The sequence below is a fragment of the Sminthopsis crassicaudata genome, chromosome 1 (assembly GCF_048593235.1).
Source record: "Sminthopsis crassicaudata isolate SCR6 chromosome 1, ASM4859323v1, whole genome shotgun sequence".
NCBI classification, from domain to species: domain Eukaryota; kingdom Metazoa; phylum Chordata; class Mammalia; order Dasyuromorphia; family Dasyuridae; genus Sminthopsis; species Sminthopsis crassicaudata.
Genome location: NC_133617.1, coordinates 729,240,965 through 729,260,105, shown reverse-complemented (window position 1 = coordinate 729,260,105; position 19,141 = coordinate 729,240,965). Strand labels below are relative to the sequence as shown.

Here is a 19,141-nt window from a genome sequence, read left to right as displayed (position 1 = left end):
ATGAGATCACTCAATTAATAGCAGAAACAAAATTAATTGAAGTAAAATGTTCCCAGCCTGTCCCAATCCTTTTACTGGTTCCCTCCCACCACTATGAACCTGTAAAATATCAGAGACATTAATGCTGAAAAGAACATTACAGAAAATCTTATTAAACACTTATTTTATAAATGGATAAACTGAGGTCCAGGGAGCTGAGATCAGCCGGTAAACAATCAAAAAGCATTTATTAAGTGATTATTAAATGTCAGCCACTTTGTTAGGTAGCAGGGACAGAAATAAAAGAGGGAAGAGAAGACAGTCTCTGCTTTCAAAAGTTTACTTTCCAGTCAGGGAGATAGCATTATAAATAATGAGATATATATCCATGATATAGATAAAAGAAGTTGGAATTTACTCTCTGATGATAGGCCCGTGCATGAGATTGGAGGGTGGATTTGTAGCAGAAACTGACCTACAGACTGGATTCCCATGACTGCTAGTTGATTTTTTTTTAATTTTATAATTATACATTTTTTGACAGTATATATGCATGAGTATATATATTTTTATAACATTATCCCTTGTATTCATTTTTCCAAATTATCCCCTCCCTCCCTCCACTCCCTCCCCCTGATGACAGGCAATCCCATACATTTTGCATGTGTTACAGTATAACCTAGATACAATATATGTGTGTAAATCCCATTTTTTTGTTGCACATTAAGTATTAGATTATGAAAGTATAAGTAACCTGGGTAGATAGACAGTAGTGCTTAGTTGAATTTTTTTTAGCTACCACACCAAATCCCACCAACCTGGCTTTCCAGCTAAGGGTAGAAAGAGGCAAAGAAAGCTCCATGCTGTCATCTCCCTGCCCTCTCAACCAACATGACTTCCATGTTTCACCTCCATTCAGTGCCTTTTGAGTAACTATTGATTCATCACCTATAATATAGTCAGGTCTTTATTGGGTATGTGGGTAAGAAGGAGAGAATTTAAGACAAGTTCCCCACAGTTGGCAGCCGATGAGCAAGTTGGAGATTTCAGAGGAGCCCCACAACTCATTAAAAATGAGTGTTGTAGACAATAACTCCTAAAGCAGGAGTAAATGATAAAGGAAGGCATGCTAGACTAGACAGGCTGAGACACGAAGAATGGTGAGGGTGTGAACAAACAGAAAAGAAGGGAGTTATTCCCAGTGGAAAAGGAGCATTTGCCAAAGTGTAGAGGTCAGGCTAAGCTTGGTTTGTTCATGGGCCAGTGAGGAATAGGTTTCCACCATGAGAGGGAGCGAGGGAGGCTTTACTAATGCCTTCCCCTCATCTATATGGACCCCTCCCCAGGCTCGGGTGTCCCTGGCTTCCATCTCAAAAACAAAGGTTAATACCTTCATAAAGCTCTAAAGTAAAATGTCAAAGGATATAAAAGTTTAAATCTGACCTATACCTATGTCCATGGCCCTATCTAAAAATCCCAACAGGAATGAAATTAGCTTGTTAAGGTAGCCATACACCTGCAGAGAAAAATGGAGTTTCTCTTCATTCCCAGATTAATTCAAGAAACTTCAGAAAAAAGAAAATGAGTTTTGTTTTTTATTGTTTTTTTTTTGGGGGGGGGAGTTGGGGGGAGAAATGCATCTTTCTTATTAAAAAAAAAAAAAGTATTACACCTACATTGTGAGCTAGAAGGATCAATCATAGCTGTTAAACAGGAAGGCAAACTTTGAGATGATTTAGTCCAACCCAGGTATTTTTCAGGTAAGAAAACTGGGTTGACTTGTCCAAGATCATGCAAGTATTTGACTAATTACAGAATCAGAAGATCATGGACAGAGAATTGGAAAGGCTTTCAAGTCCTACTCACCCATTATTTTTGGTGAGAAAACTAAGAAACTGGCAGGTTAAATGACTTCCTTGGAGTAACACAGTTACCTTGGATGAGATGAGACTTGAACTCAGATTTCCTGACTTAGCACAATGACTGGAGCATAATAGGTGCTGAAGTCCAAGTCCAATACCTTAACCATTACAGCTGCTGTTTCTTGGTGGCCAAATCAATATGGCTCACACCCATTCCAGCTTCCATGCGCCATACTTTTCCAAAGTTCCTGGAATGCCTGGAATGTCACCCCCAACTCCACCCCGTGGTGACTTTGTTTCTCTATACTTCTCTGGGTTGTTTTTCATATAATATCCTTGAATAAAGCTTTGTGTATGTCTTTATATTCTTAGTATCCAACACAACACATGGCACCCAAAAAGGGTTTACTAAATGCTTACTGAAGTAGCAGGATCAAGTGTAGAACCCAGTTGCTTTGACTATAAAACCAGAATCCCTTTCTTTGTTCTTCTTGTCCTCCTTTTTATTTATTATTATTAATATATAATTATAATTATATATAGATATAATTAATGTTATTAATAACAACTGAGAGACAATTGTTAATATCTAGCAATTCTCAGAAAGGAGACCTAGAGTATGGAATCAGATTTAGCGTCAGCTTTGAGTCCTGCTACTGGGCTCTCCTGGATTTCACAAATCTAAAGGTCAGAAATGGAGGGATGTTGGTGGTCATCTAATCCAACTCCTACCCAAGAAGAAAGACCTTCTACAATTTGCCTAATAAATGTTCTTCCTAATTTATGCTTGGATATCTTCAATACTGGGCAGCTCACTACTTCCTGAAGCAGCCCTCCATTTCCTCCACCATATTCTAATGTGTTTCAGAAGGGACCACCTCTACCCTGTCAGATTTTAAAATAGTAATACTACTATTGATCATTAGGCAGTACCAATGCCTAATCTCATTAGGAACAAGTCAAGGGGAAAAACCTTAAAATAATCCATCAACAAACACCTATTGTTTATCACATGCTAAATACAGTGCTAGTACACAAACACTGGGGTTAGAGAGAAAGGCAAGAACAGTCTCTGTGGTCAAGGCTCTAATAGAGAAGATAAAATGTAAAGGACATGCACAAGATGCTAACAGTATACAGTAGAGAGAGCCAACAAGAATCTCACCAGCAGGGGTCCATCTAGCAGGCTTGTATTCTCTTGACACTCCATGGATACCAGTAGGCACAAATTATTTCAAGGAGTCTTACCTTTTACTCTCTATACTGACAGGGGAACATTTCTTTGAGAATCTCCTATAGACTGAATCTTCACCTTTCCATTGCTTTTTAACTGAAACTTAGAAAAACCTTATCCTACATTTAAATTTTTTTAAATTACATTTAATTAATTTTCTCATTATTGGAATTACTGGAATTAATAACTAGAATTTTAAAAAATGCATCCTTTCTATTCTTAAGTCATAAGAGATATCAAAATTAAAAGAGAAAATTACAGGAGACAATATAACTACTAGGAGAATGGAAGGAAGTAGGAGAGGGAGTAAATACAGGGAAGAATAAAGTTAGATACAATAGTGAACATGTGTTGGAAGATATTAAGGAAGTGGTTGTAGTGAAAAGTTTGAACAAAAACAAGTGGGTAGGTAAAGAAATAATGAGATGAGCTTTTCTATTGTTGTTGTTGCTGCTGAGGCAATTGGGGTTAAATGACTTGCCCAGGATCACACAGCCAGAAAGTATTAAGTGTCTGAGGTCATATTTGAACTCAGGTCCTCCTTCCACTCTATCCACTACACCAACTAGCTGCCCCAGATGAGCATTCTAAAACCCCAATATGTTTTTAAGAGTCCTCCTCCCCACTGGGATAGTCTCCATCAACCTCTCCTTCTTTAGCTTCTTGTTCATCATCCTTGATCAACTCCAGCTGTTTATTTGCTTTGTTCTTTCTCATTTTTTTCCCCAGGCTCTCCAATAAAGAATCCACATTCTGTTTTATCTGGGTCAACTCCATCTTAATTGTCTAAAGATCATCACCTTTCAATTTGCCAGATTTGGATGAAGAGCTCCACGAAGTCCCTTTTGCCTCTGTGGGAAGCGAGTCCTGACATAAGGTGGCATTTTGAGGGCACCACTGCATGAGCAATGGGAGGACAAGGTGGTACACATGCTGGGTAATTTTGTACATCCTGTCACAATAATCTCATTGAAAATCATTATCTAGTTCAAAGGAAGAGTTCCATATCTCAGCTTCAGAATGCTTTACACCTACTCTTTCTCAATTTCCTTTTGCCTCTGAGACCAGATTAATATCTAGTACCTGGCCAGCAATCATTCTGCCATCCTCTCTTGCCACAACAGCACAAACAATATCAGTCTTCTTAACAGCTAAAGTGTTGAGATTCCCATTGAACACATGGGAGTTCAAGGAATGAGGGTCAGTTTTATGGGTGACATTTCTGGCCATGATATATGATAAGTCTGCATTTCTTTAAAGTTGTGTTTAGCAGGGAAAAATTTGGCCAGAAATTTTTCTCCAAGCAAAAATGCTTATACAACACCGAGATGTATCTCTGACATATTTTGTCCATTGAGAAAAAGAAGCAAAAATAAAATAATAAATAATAATAAATAAAATAATAAGTCTGCAGGTCAACCTCATACCAACATCATAAGAAGGATTTTTTTCCCTCTTTCACCTAATGAGAAGAAAAGTGCTGGTTTCCTTTGCATAGACTTTTCACAGATAATCAATTTACACACACACACATATATGACAGGCTTACTGTAAAATATATTATCATTTCTATATGAACCCAATGGTGTAGAAGAGGGAGGGAAACAAGATCACACTGACCTTAACTAATTAACCAGTTTATCCAATCAAAACAACTGACTTACAGACCTTATACAGAAAGTCAGGAAGTACAGGGTAGACCTGACAAAGGGACTGGTCAACTGCAGCAACAAAGAGCTTGACATGATTGTGATGAGGGAAGACTTTGGGCAGGGAGAGGGGGAGTTCAGCGTCAAAATCATCTGTGACACTCTTGACTCAGTCAACATTATCTGAAAATAAGAAACTTTGAAACATAACAAAGCCATATATTTGTTTATAATTTTGTATTTATACTATAATTTATTTATAATGTTATGCTCTTAGGAAATGCAAGGCTGATTTTTTTCATTTCTCAAGTTAGTCTCCAGAACATTTGAGCCCACTGGACAATGAGTTCCACAGAGAATCTGGTTTGACTTCTTTGATTCTGCCCCTTCGAAATGCTTTCACCTTGCATTGTAACAATTTCCTGGGTTTTGTTTATTTTTTTTTTCAGCTTGCTCCAGAGCTCTCAAACCACAGAAAGATTTTTCTAAGAGCTCTTTGCCTAACATTTCCTGGCCCAGAACCCACAGTAATCCTGCATTCCTCTTGTTCTTCCGCTTCAGGAAGAGACTGTATTTCTTTAGCCTCGAATCCTTTGGCCTACATAAATCTATAGTCATTTCTTTTTTTCTTAGTATTATTTTACTCCATATCTGGGAATTTATCAGTGTCGGGGAACTTCTAATATGGGAAATTCCCTTCATCAATACAGGTGAGCAATCGCCTCACAACTTAAAGAGGATTACCTGGGACATCCAGAGGAAATAGGACCTGTCCACAGTCACAAGCAGCAGTTCTGCCAAATACAAGATTTGAACTCAGATCTTCCTGACCTTCACATCCACTAGGTGATGCTAGACTCCTTTAGAAAAGTCTATCAGCATAATCTCTGACTGCTTGCTGTCTTGAGGAGGGGCCAGGGAAGAGAGGAAAAGGAAGAAAAAATCAGAACTCAATATGCTACAAAAATGAATGTTGAAGATTATCTTTACATGTGGAGAAAATAAAATACTTTTAAATGGGAGGTGGGAGGGAAGTATCAAAGCTCATATAACAATTCATGCTGATAGAAGGCTTAAAAAGTCATAAACCAATTTCTCACAACTCTATTAGGAAATGAGATAATTATTATTAACATTATTTTGTTGATGACCTGCCTGAGGCTTAGGGAGGTATAAATGATGTAGCACAGCAATTAAGCATTGGAACTTGAATCCCAAATCTCCAAGTTCAGTGTCCTTCTAGATATTATATACTGCTTCCTCTCCCCCAATCTATTTCCCATAATAAGCGTAGTAATAGTAGTAGTAGTAGTAGTAGTAGTAGTAGTAGTAGTAGTAGTAGTAGTAGTAGTAGTAGTAGTAGTAATAGTAGTAGAAGTAGTAGTAGTAGTAGGGGTAGAAGTAGTAGTAATAGTGGTAATATTAGTAGGTGTAGTAATCATAGTAATAGTAGTAGCAGCAGTTATAGTAGAAGGGTTAAATGTAGTGGTAATAATAGTAATAGTGCTAATGTTGTTTTTTGTTTTGTTTTGTTTTGTTTCTCTTCCCAGATTATTTTTACCTTGCGAATACAATCCTTCCTTTGCAACAACAACAACAACAAAATGCGGTTCTGCACATATATATTGTACCTAGGATATACTATAAGATATTTAATATGTATGGGAATGCCTGCCATCTAGGGGAGGGGGTGGAGGGAAGGAGGGGAAAAACTCGGAAGAGAAAGGAGTACAAGGGATAATGTTGTAAAAAAAAAAGTAATAGTGCTAATGATGGTGGTAGTAGTGCTGCTGCTGCTGCTAATGAGGCTAGTATTGGTAGGAGGAAGAAGAAAAAGAAGAAATAAAAAAAATACAGCTAAGAAATGTGTGCATCATGTAAAATGTGCTAGAAACCATGCTAAGTGCTTTACAATCTATCTCATTTGAACAACTCTGGGAGGTAGGTACAAGTTGGCATAGTAGACAGGGTACCTTGCCCAGATTTAGGAAAACTGATCTTCATTTGTTTAAATCTGGCCTTAGGCACTTTCTAGCAGTATGATCCTGGAAAAGTCACTGTGCCCTATTTGCCTCAGTTTCCTCATCTGTAAAATGAACTGAAGAAGAATGGTAAACCACTGCAGTATCTTTATCAAGAAAATCCCAAATGAGGTCATGAAGAATTGGACATGACTGAAACTACTCAACAAGAACGACAAAAGTGAAGGTAAGTGATATTATTATCTCCATTTTTCCTCAGGAGAAAACTGAGGTAAACAGAGAGCAACTGACTTGCCCATGGTCACCCAGCCTGTAAGTGTCTGGGTCCAAAATTGACTTCAAATCTTCCTCATTCCAGGTAATGCAATGTGTAGCTGCCTCCCAGAGCTTCTCTTTCCCAACTCTTTGTCACACTGACAGATCGGGCTACAGAAAGTAAAAACATGAAGCTCTAGACATCCTGAAATAATCTTCCACAGCATCAATCAGGAAGTCCTCTATTCATAGACAAGCACAGTTATGGAGTCTGAGGGCTGAGATTCAAGGGCTCTCCTACTTATTCCTGTGGGATCATGGGTAATTCTGTACAATGAGCATTTCTCACATAGCTACTCGAGGCCCCCTAGTTCTAGGTTATAGACATTCCCACCCTCAAGCACTTGTATTACACTGGGGGAGGGAGATTTCTAGGGGTGGAGGGATACCACACATATACAAGTCAAATCCAGAGGAACAGTCAGGATTTGAAATCAACTAGAGTAAAAAAAGGTATTCCCCAGGATACAAGTTCAAATCCCATATCTGATGGGTATTATCTGTGGGATCTTAAGCAGGTTAGTTAACTTTCTGGGCCTCAGTTTCCCCATCTCTAAAACCCTGCATACAGTAAATATTTAGTAAATGTTGAATGGAATAAATGAATGGGATGGGAAGATGACAATCAGGTCTTTCTTATGAAACTACACTGATACAAATAATGTTTTTAAAATGCAAGAAGCCGCTTTGGATCAAAAATCAGGGGATCCAACTCGTTGGCTTGATACAATTACCTATTTTCTATGCAGAAAGAGTCTGGTAAAATGCCAACTCGGAGCACAGAATGGAGTCAAGTTAGTGATCAGCATTTCCATGGACGGTATGTGAATTCGTATTCCTAACCCTTTTTGCCTGGAATCTCTTCTCAGGAGACTTTTATCAAATTGTATTCACATGTATGAAATTCCTCTCCCTCGGCACCGATGACCACGAGCCAGTTGCCAAGTATCAAAATCATTTTCTCCAGTCAAAGTGTTCTTAAAGGAGTCAGAATGGGTTGTCACAGAGCCCACTGCAATTGGCTGGTGCTTCTCCTCCCCTCAAACCCTGCTTTTATTTCAGAACTGAGAGCTGAAGCAGCCCCAGATTATGAAATGGGTGCAAAGCTAAAGGACAGCTATAGATAGATTGATGTACACAATGAACTAGGAAGAACAGCTAACAGTAAAATAAATGTTTCTAAATGACTTTGGCAGACAGAGTAAGTACAAGAAACAATACTGGAGGGGATGGTTAATAATGAGTGGAGACAAGCTTGGGAGAGAGAAAGTTCTTTAGAAAAAAAAATTGACTTTTCAAAGCTGAAATAAATTAAGTGTTCCACACAAAATATGTCCAGTTCTCCAAGAGTCTTTGTCTGGATGAAATATTCAAGATGGAAAACCACTCCGTAGAAAATAACAAAAGTAAATCCTGTCAACAATAATTTTATCTTTCCTAGACTTCATTTGGTAGAAATAGCTAATTATACAAACTCAAGATTAAAAGAGAACACAGATGAGATGTTGGATCATAGAATCATAAACCTAATGCCCTCTCTTTTTGCAGGAAAGGAAACCGAGGCACAGAGTAGAAATGAGTCACACAGGATTCAACTTTAGAATTAGAAGGGACCTCCAACTCCTTAATTCTACAGAAGATAAAGCAAGGCCTGGAAACTTTAAGTGTCAAGTACACAGCTTGTAAATGCCTAAAAAAGGCAGGATTTGACCTCAGATGTTTCCAGGATTCTTAAGCTCAACAATTGAACAGTTTCATCACCAACCTGCCCCCAATGCAATAAATTAAAATTGACCTTCCTGAAAATCATAGAGTTACAAATGACTCTGAACAGAACCCCAAAATGCTTATCTAAGGCAACACTTTTTTTTTACATTTTTATTTTTTTTCTGGTTATACACGCATATTAAACTTTTAATATACATTTCTTTATTAATCATGTAGGGAGAAAAAAAATCAGAAGAAAAGGGAAAAACTACTAGAGAGAGAGAAAACAACAGGAAAAAGCATGAACGTAGCATGTTTATTATTTGCATGCAATCGACATAGTTCTCATTCTGGATGCAGGTGGTGTTTTCTATCTAAAGTTTATTAGGATTGCCTTGGATTACTGAACCACTGAGAAGAACCATAGTTGATCATAGCACAATCTTGCTAGTATTGTGTACAATGTATTCCTAGTTCTGCTTGTTTCACCTAGCATCAGTTTGTGTAAATCTTTGCAGGACTTTCTAAAATCAGCTTTTTCATCATTTTTTTTAGTAGAACACTAATATTCCATTACTTTCACATACCATATCTTATTCAGCCATTCCCCAACTGATAGGCATCTATTCATGCTCCAATTCTTTGTACAGCAAAGCTTCTTAAAGTGTGGGTCAGAACGCCATTTGAGATCATGAGGATAAATGTGGGGGTCATAAAAAAATTGATGACAATAAAAGATTCTTGAATGCAATGACCAAAAACTAATTCAAAATCAAACACATAATGAATCTCAAGTGATTCTGGCAGTGCTTATCCATATTGCATGGAGGAACTCCACCGTAACCTAGGTTCTGAACACACAACCTGCACACTTTGCACTGTTCTTGCACAAACACTGTCAGAAACACCTCAGCTAAGATTCAAGAGAGAGCTGGGGGAAAAGAGGTCAAAAATGAAAAAAAAAAAAAAACAACCTGTAAGAAGCTCTAGTTCATAGGATAGAAAACCATTGACTTCAGCCTCTATCCATTCAATCGGGGTAATTTTTAAGCCAAAAAAAAAAAAAAAAAAAAAAAAGAGGATCCCAGCATTGCCATGTGGATTTGAAGGTTCGAGGGAACACAGAGATCATGGAGGCCAAGTCCCTTCATTTTACATATGTTTGAGCAAGAAAGAAAAGCCTGAGGGAGGAGGGGGAGGCATGGGAAGAGAAGGGGCCTCTGGGAAAACTCAGAGGGCGAATGATTCTGTCTTTAAAAGTATTTGAAAAGCTGCCTTACCCAAGAGGATTAGTTTTATTCCATTTGGCCCCAAGGGGAAAAACTAAGAGAAACAGGTAAAGGTTTTAGGAAGATATATTTAAAGCTTGATGTCAAGAAAACTTTCCTAACAATAAGACCTGTCCCAAAGGGGAATGGATTGTTTCAGGAGCTATGGTGTTTCCCATCCCTGGAAGTCTTCAAGAAAAAGATGAAATGGTCCCCTGTTATATGCTACGGAAGGGACTTCCTCAGATATTGGTTGGAACAGATTCCTGCTGAGAGTGCATGTGTGTGTGTTGTGTATGTGTATATGTTGCTTCTGAAAATGGTGATGAAACAAGCTCAAAGAAAAGTGACCTTGTTATCTGATTCCAGAGTCAAACACAGAACTTCCTTTAAGTCAAGTCAAAGAAGGAAGCATATATTTTGCACCTACTATTTGTCAGTCAGGGCACAAAGGATGGTAAAAGCTACACCTGCCCTGGAGGAGGTCACAATGTAAACTGGGAAATGAGGTAAACATTCAGTTATATACAAACAAGATAACACCCTAGAAAAATTAGAGATAATCTAAGAGGAAAGCAAAAGAAATAGTCTAAAGATAAAAATCCCCAATGACAACTGATTTTAATTTGCTCTTATGATAATAAAGGAAATTGGACCGATTGTCCCTAACCATATTTTATCAAAATCCCCAGTTTTGGAAAAAAATCACAAAGCAATCAAATTTCATTAATATTAGTCATCTAAAAACAAAATTAAGTCTACTGTCATAGAGAAACAATGCTACAAATAGTACTTTTGATACATGCATAATTTCATATTAAATATCTTTGAGTGGAAAATACTAATAACATTGATGTTTTCTTCCAGAAGCTTTCTTTGTAACATGTCAAAGACAAAGACTCTAAGAAAATAGTTTGGAAAATATTGAACTCAATCATGAAGTCAATATTTAAAATGACTTATCTTTCCTTCCAAACAGATTATCCTTCTTAAATTCTTTTTATTTTTTTTTGGAGGCTGGAGTTAAGTGACTTGCCCAGGGTCACACAGCTAGGAAGTGTTAATTGAGAACAGATTTGAACTTGGGTCCTCCTGAATTCAAGGCTGATGCTCTATCTACTGCGCCACCTAGCTGCCCCCCTTCTTAAATTCTTTATTGCTTTTAAGGGCACACCACCATCCTACCAGATACCCAAGTTCTCAGGCTGGAAGCCATCTTGAATTCATCATCATCCCATAATGCCATATTCCATCCATTCTTAAGTCTTGCAAATATTATCTCCTCGACATCTCTCAATCCTTTTCTATTAATTTCTATCAAAACATCGTCATAATCTAGGCCCCCATTATCTCTCACCTGGATTATTGGGACTCCTTTCTACTTGGTACCCTTATTTTTAATCTCCTCTGTCTCTATTCCATCCTCCAAACAACTGACAAACTGACATTTCTCAGCTTCCTTGTCTGCCCAAAACCTCCAGGAGGAAATACAACTCTTAGGGCTGCTTGCTCATTTCCATACATGACATTTCATTCCCCATTTCTATAATTTTGATAGTCAGTGTCCAAAGCCTCAAACTCATTCCCTCATCACTAGATCCTCTCAAGAGTGCTGAGTTTCTTTTAACACTTAGATTAAATGTCACATTGACCTAGGGCTGCTAGCCGATTGAGTGGGAATAGCACTGACTTTAACAGTCAGAAGACATGGTTTTAAATCCTGGCTCTGCTTCTTACCACTTGTGTAACCTTGTCTAAGTCACTTAAAGTTCACTGAACTTTCATTTTCTCGTCTGAAAAAATATGAAAGTTAGATGAGTTTTAGCTTTCTTAAGCTTAAAATGTAAGATTCTATAATGACAGGAAAACTTTCTTCATTTTCTGAGATACTAAATACTTTTCCCAATTACTTTATGATTTTTTTTTTGTTTATTGTTATTTTTTTTATTTAACCTAGAAGAATGTAAATTACCTTGAAGGCAGGGGATCTTTTTATGCCCCAGCATTTAGTATAGCCTACTACACATTAAAAGGTCCCTCCATAAAATGATTGTTGACAAACAGGGGGGGAAAAAAAAAGCAAAAATTGAAGGCTGGGTAGTCAAAATGCCCCAGTTTGGTCCTAGAAAAGAGATATGAAAATGCACCTCTCTCCTTTCTTTCCAGAGGTGATGGCTTAGGAGAATGGAAAACAACACATATTTTGAGTCATATTTTGATTAATGTAGCTGAGCTGGGGGTTTTTTCTTCATTCTTTTTTTATTCTCAGCTATAAGGGACTCGTTTCTCTTGAAAGAAAAAACATATCTGGCATTAGAAAAATACAGGGAATGTAAGAAGTATTTTTTTAATTGTTGAATGAATTCTGATTTTTAAAAGTTATTTTCTAACTTCAAAAGAAAATCTGTCCTATCTATAGATAGGCCAGTCCAAATACCAAAAATAATTTTAGTGAATATCTATGACTCAGCAGTAGAAGAATAAAACAAGCTTTCCCTGTCCCATGTAGGGATGATTTTTTTTTTGTTATTGTTGCCTAAATAGTTCAAAAGAAAGTGTTCAGGGTCTGAAGGTGCCCCTTAGCCCATAGTAACTGACTGGCAAGATAGGTGACTCAGAAGCAATTGGAAGGAAACAACACTAGGATTAAAAATTTGCCACACATAATCCACAAATTGGATGATCCACATGTGTCTCATCAAGAGTTGGCAATAGCTTCTAACAACCTCACATCTGGCTCTATTGGACTCCTTGGATTTTTTATATATATATATAGATATAAAAAGCTGCTACACACACACACACACACACACACACACACACACACACACACACACACACACACACTCTCTCTCTCTCTCTCTCTCTCTCTCTCTCTCTCTCTCTCTCTCTCTCTCTCTCTCTCTCTCTCTCTCTCTCTCTCCTTTGTGAGGTAAAACCTTCAGATCAACAAGACACAGAATAGGCTCATCCTTATGGTAAACAACCAATAAGGACAGAATCAAAATAAGGTAATCAGTTCCTATACTTTCTTGAAAATGACAAGTTATTAAATATTAAACCTGGCATAATAAAAACCTGAGTTTCATTAAAGATAGGGCCCTGACAAGAAACCTGCCTTCAAATCTCATTAAAGACACTTATTGTGTGACTCTGCTCAAGTGACTCACCTTCTATGAACCCCTATTTCCCTATTTGTAAAATGAAGCACTGACAGCACTCACTTCTCACTCAGTTGTTTTGAGGATCCCAAGGATTTTTTTTTTTTTTTTTTTTTTGGATTAGGTGAAAGAGGAGATAGATCCTATCTCCTCTTTCACCTAATCCAAAAAAAAAAAAAAAAAAAAAAAAAAAAAAAAAAAATCTAAATAATCCCCCTCCAGGGGATTTACAAGCCAGCATTCCAAGAGCTTTGGTGTCTCAGAACCAGCCAAGCCCCTGAGATGGAATCATTCACCAAGTGGAAAAGAGAAGATGGAATCTCTTTCCCTAGAGAAAAACCTTGTGAACATCCAAAAATTGGAAGATTTGAACTTTCCATCAGTACCTGTAGGTTTCAGGGTCTCCAAGACAACAGGAGCTGAGACATGACCAAAGGACCAGGCACAAATCTATTTGGGCAATGGCAGGACTTTCCCAGGGAATCAATCATCTGAAACTGCTGAGACTTAAACTGATAAGGATTTCACAAAAGAAGAAAAAGGTTTCCGACTGTCAGAGGCTGTGAGTTACCTCTTGGTCATATGAGTTTTCTGAGCTTGATCTTACTTTTTCCCAAGAACCTTTAGTAGGCAAGGAGAGACTATATCCCAGACTTTAGTCTCAGTTGGGGGAGGGGACTTTTTTTCTGCAACAACTGCTAAATGTCACTTTCTAAAAGCTAATTAGTTCTGGTTTGTTAACTGATGATCAATGGGGACCACACTGGGTGGGGGTTTGTGAGTAAAAGTACTAGAGAAATTCCCTGAATCCCTCAGGGTTATCCCTAGATCTGTGGAGAATAATCTGATTTCCCTTTAAGGCCACAGCCCACCAAAGAGAGTGGAAGCTGGGAAGTAGCTTCAGAAGGGGGTGTCTTAATATGAGGATTCCCTTTCTACTGCACAGCACCATTTCGAATCATTAATTCTGAGCTTTGGTGGCTTAATTATTATTTTTGTTATTATTAATACTACCTTCATATATAACTCATGGGTTTGTTATGAGGATCAAACAGATTATTTTGTGCAATAGCTTTGAAAATAAACTATTTAAAGCATATACAATTAGGTGTTATTTTAACTAGGAAACCTGTAGGAACAAGATAAATACATGTCTTGGATATGGGAAAGAAATCAGAGACCTGCAGAGGTTCCAAACAAGGCAGCTTTATGGCTGGCATGCCAAAGGATCTCTGCCCACTGGACACTGGTTCCAGTGCCCTCTTTGATTTACTTAATATCTTTTATCAACTAGACTTTAACCTTACTTCCAAACCGCAAAATAAAGCTTTTTTTTTAAACCAAAAAAAAAAAAAAAAAAAAAAAAAAAAAAAAAAAAAAGAAATCAGAGACCTTATTTTAAACTTGAAGAAACTGAGGGAAATTATATGATTTGCCCAACAAATCAACAGACATCATGAAGTTTCTACCCTGTACCAAGAACCTTATTAGGCACAGTGGATGCAATGAAAAAATTAAATACTCCCTGCCTTTAAAAGATTTAAATTAACAGGAACAAGTACACATGCATACATACATTTACATTTATACATGTAGATAGGTATGGGCATTATGTACATGTATATATACATGTATTATCAGTGCACACATATATAAAGCTTTGAAATTTATTTTCCATACATTATGTTATTTAATCCTCACACCAAACTTTGAGGGTACCCATTCCACAGTTGAGGAAAATGGGCCCTGAGAAGTGGTTGAACCATAGCTCCATAACTAATGTCAAAGTTCCAAATTGCAAGCCTAACACTCTAACCACTCAACTACATAAAAGTGGGCTTCAAACCCAGGTCTTCTGATTCTCCCAAAGTATCAAGAAGGAAACTGTCCTGGGGGGACAAGAAAGAAAAAAGGGCCAAGCTCTCAACATCGTGAGCAATCTTGGAAAGTGACCAATGCTTTTTTCAAATTGAATCAATGACTGTTGCCAAGCCACAAAACTGTTCCTTCTTAAATAAGATTAACACACACACAATTGAACTTTTTCTCCTCAAAAAACATGTGCTTCCTTTTTATACTAAAGATAATCAAATTTCTCAAAGAAAAATGGGGAACAATGGAGCTCTCACTTTAGAGGGACCAAAATTACTGTGGAAAGACTTCATTGGAGTCATACATGCAAACAAAAACATTAGCAACCATGGCATTCATTGCTCCTCCCTACACACACACACACACACACACACACACACACACACACACACACACACAGCTTTGGGACCCAGGAACTCAACCCCTGAATGTGCTGTAACATCCTCAATGAATCAGTGGGCAGAAGCAGCATTGCTGCTGGTGGTGTATGGGGATAAGGTCATCAAACTCTGTAAATGTCTGCAGGTTACTGGCTAAATGTGAGGGCCCCTGCTTCAGTCTGGCCAAAAGCACTTTTACAGTTCAATTACCTTCCATTCAGTGGGAGAAGAGCAGGACCTCTGATGGCCCAGTGAGCAGCAGCAGAGGAGCCCAGAACGCAGGAATCCTCTGTAATTGCTGATTTGCTACTTACAGATAAGAAGGTAGCATGAAAGGGGAGAGCGTTGTTTGCTCCAAAGCATGAGATGATTGGGAGCCAATGGTAGCTGAAAGAGCAACACAAGTTAACAATGAAATTACAAGGATTTTCTGCCTCCTCTCATTACTCTGCTGACTCTCCTTTGCAGAGTGTTCTGGGAGAGGAGCAGGGAGATCCAGGGCAGGGTTGCTGCCATCTTTGGTCAGAAAGACAAGTGCTGCTAAACCTACCTCAGACAAATCTACCTGCCTCACCCTTAATGCAGAGGCCCTAGATGAGGAGAGACCTGATCAAAGTCAATGGTTTTCCCAGAAAAAAAAAAATTCAGAGAGTTTGTGTGCAATTTAGGATAAAAGCAGCTGATGGCTACTTGTGTTTTCTTGAGGCAATATGGAAGAAAGGGAGTTAAGGTCTGGATTGTGATTTCTCCCACAGGGATACAGCAGAGAGAAATCAAGACCTGGAATCAAAGGACAATTAATTGTAATCATGTCTGTGTGACCCCTGGACAAGCCACTTACAAGCTCAGTTTCATTTTCCTCAGTTCTAAAATAATCATCAGCATCATTATCTATGTAATATTTTAGAACCGTCATCTTATTAGATTGTAAGGTCCCTGAGGACAGGGACTCTTTTTTTTTTTTTTTTTTTGTATTATCAGTATTTAGAACGATACTTGGCACAGAGTAGGTGCTTAATAAATATTGATTGAATAAATGAATGTGATCCTCACCACAGCCCTGGAAGTTGGTGCTCTTATTATTGTCATTTTATGGATGCAGAAACTGAAGCAATCAGAGTTGAAGTGACTTGTTCAGGATCACACAACTATAAATATCTAAGACCAAACAGGAATGTCAGGAGTCATTTAGCATGCTGCCCTTTGCAGCACCTAGCTATCTTATGGAAAACCCCTCACTCAAAGAGCTGAGTAGACGTAAACATGAGATAAATTATATAAAATGCTTACTTAGTACAGTGCCTAGTGCATAGTGTTGTTCAGTTCTGTCTGACTCTTCATGACCCTATATGGTATTTTCTTGACAAAAGTACTGGAATGGTGTTAGCCATTTCCTTCTGCAGCTCATTTGACAGATGAGGAAACTGAGGCAAGCAGAGTAAAGTGACTTGCTCAGGGTCACACAGCTAGGAAGTATCTAAATCTTGGCTCTACCAACTCAATGCCTGTGGGACCCCCTTGAGAGCAAGGGACTATCTCATTTTGGGGTGTATTCCTAACATATAGTCATAGACAGGGGTTGCCAACTATACCTTTACTTGGTATTGCCTATTTTTGGCAACCATGATTACATAGATCTGATTATTATTTTCGAAGCAAGAGGCAAAAAGTGGAAAAAGGGAAGGAAGGGGTTGTATGGAAAGCTGCCCTCCCTGGTTGAGTCCCAGTGCATTTGTTGAATGAAATGAAAGTGTTTAAGAGTCAGGACCAGGGATCTTCATTCTCTTTCCCATATTGGCAGTTACATCCCACAGAGTCCCCACTCTTCCCAGGATGCCATGATGCCTCAGAATGTTTTAGAGTTGGGTTCTCTTGAAAAGTGGCAAATGAGAAATTCCTATTGTCCCATTTCAGAGATGATAAGATATTGAGAAAGTTAATGGCAGAACTTCCTGAAGACTCCAGATTTAGTGAGTCACAGGAACTTAGTACCAGAGATTTGGAACAAGGGGTGACTTTTAGAAGCCATTTAAAGAAAGCAAGTGGCAAAACTTGCTAAAGAGTCCTATGATTCTATCTTAAATACCATCGACTGTCTAAACCTATGCTCCCTTCTCTAACTAGCTGTAAGGGACTTCTTGAAGAAATTCTGATGCAGAGAAATTCTATTTCTTGCCTGATGTCATCCAAGTAGTAATTGCCACAAGCAAGCTCCAGATTCAAGACCACTAACTCCAAGTCCAGCACTACTTCCTCTTATTTTGGTCCTTCAACTTTAGATCCTATGGTCTGGAATTTTTAGCAATTAATAAACAAGCATTTATTAAATAGCTACTATATAAACATCAAGCATATATATGCTCAGCCCCAGAGATTCAAAGACAAAAGTGAAAGAGCTGGCGTTGAACAAATTAGAGTGGTTTTTATTATGTCTGAGCCTAATTAAATTTCCATAAAAGCAGGGTCTACGTCAGGACATAGCAAGGCCACACACAGAACGCTGCTTCTCTCAGGTAGAAGCAGAGCTATTTCTTCTTCCTGCCTACTGCCGGCACCAGTGACCCACAAAAGCAACACTCCATCCTGAGTATTTGGCTACAGTTATCATCTGTTATCTAGACAAAGTTTGTTGTTCAGCAGTGAACAATGGGGCAGAGCCCACATTCTGAGGCAACAGACTCACATAAATTTGGTTATCACCAAAACCCCAGAGAAATCAAAGTGTTCCACCCTCCTGTCTCACCCAAGTAGCAAGCACCCACTCCATCACGGCAGGGACTTTGGAAAGTGAACAAAGGCTTAATTGCCTCTCCAATTCTTCACCAGGATAGAGGAGAGTTGATCATATAAACAGAGCATTGATTTGTATGGTTGAGGAAGGGGGGGAATAAAAGTCCAAGTTGTAAAAGGTTAAAAAAACAAAATCCCCCAAAACCAAAGCTACCAAAAAACCAACACAAAAGAGAAGATGATTTCTTTATCTTTTGAGGGATAGAAAAAAGACGCAAACCTGGAATAACATTTGTTACTCTATCTCTCGGTCCCATGATAAGCAAAACATGGAGTCCACTTTTTAAAAATGAGTTCTTGATAACTTTAATTTTTCAGGACACCAAGTTTCCTCCTAACTGATACCTGTCTTAACAAACAATAAAAATGGAAGAGAAAAAGAATCAAACTAACAACACATCCAATCTTGGATGGTCCCAAAATCCCTCCACTTCCTGGACAAAGGAAAGGCAGTGTTCTCAAACCAAGCTTGGTCCTTATCGTTTGGCTGTTTCCCTTTCTGTTGCTTCGGTGTTACTTTCCTGTCCATTGATATTGTTGTGATCATTGGGTCTATTGTTTACTAGGCCTGTTTATTTCATTTTGTATCAGCTTGTAAGTCTTCTTCTGTTACTCTGCATTTATCCATTCTTTCAGAATTCCATTTTATTCATATATCAATTTGTTTAATCATTCCCTAATACTTGGTTTTATACACTGCTCCAATTCTTTGAGATTATGAAAGGGGATTGTTTTGAACAGGTGGCTCCAGTCTTGCCTTCATCAGGAGGATCTTTTTAGGTATCCAAAGCCTAGTGCCTTCTCCTACTCTGTATATGATATATTGTCAGTTGTTTAGTCATTTTCAGTCATATTTGATTCTCTGTGATGCCTCTTGGGTTTTCTTATCAAATACACTTGCCATTTCCTTCTCCAGCTCATTTTAAGATGAGGAAATTGAGA

At 38.1% G+C, this 19,141-nt stretch overlaps 1 protein-coding gene and 1 pseudogene across 17 annotated transcripts in view; both read right to left on the bottom strand.

Annotated features, from left to right (window-relative positions):
- Nucleotides 1–19,141, bottom strand: part of MAGI1 (membrane associated guanylate kinase, WW and PDZ domain containing 1) — a 696,381-nt gene that overhangs the window by 548,561 nt on the left and 128,679 nt on the right. The gene's annotated exons all lie outside the window — the stretch shown is intronic.
- Nucleotides 619–12,018, bottom strand: LOC141551930 (heterogeneous nuclear ribonucleoproteins C1/C2 pseudogene; annotated as a pseudogene).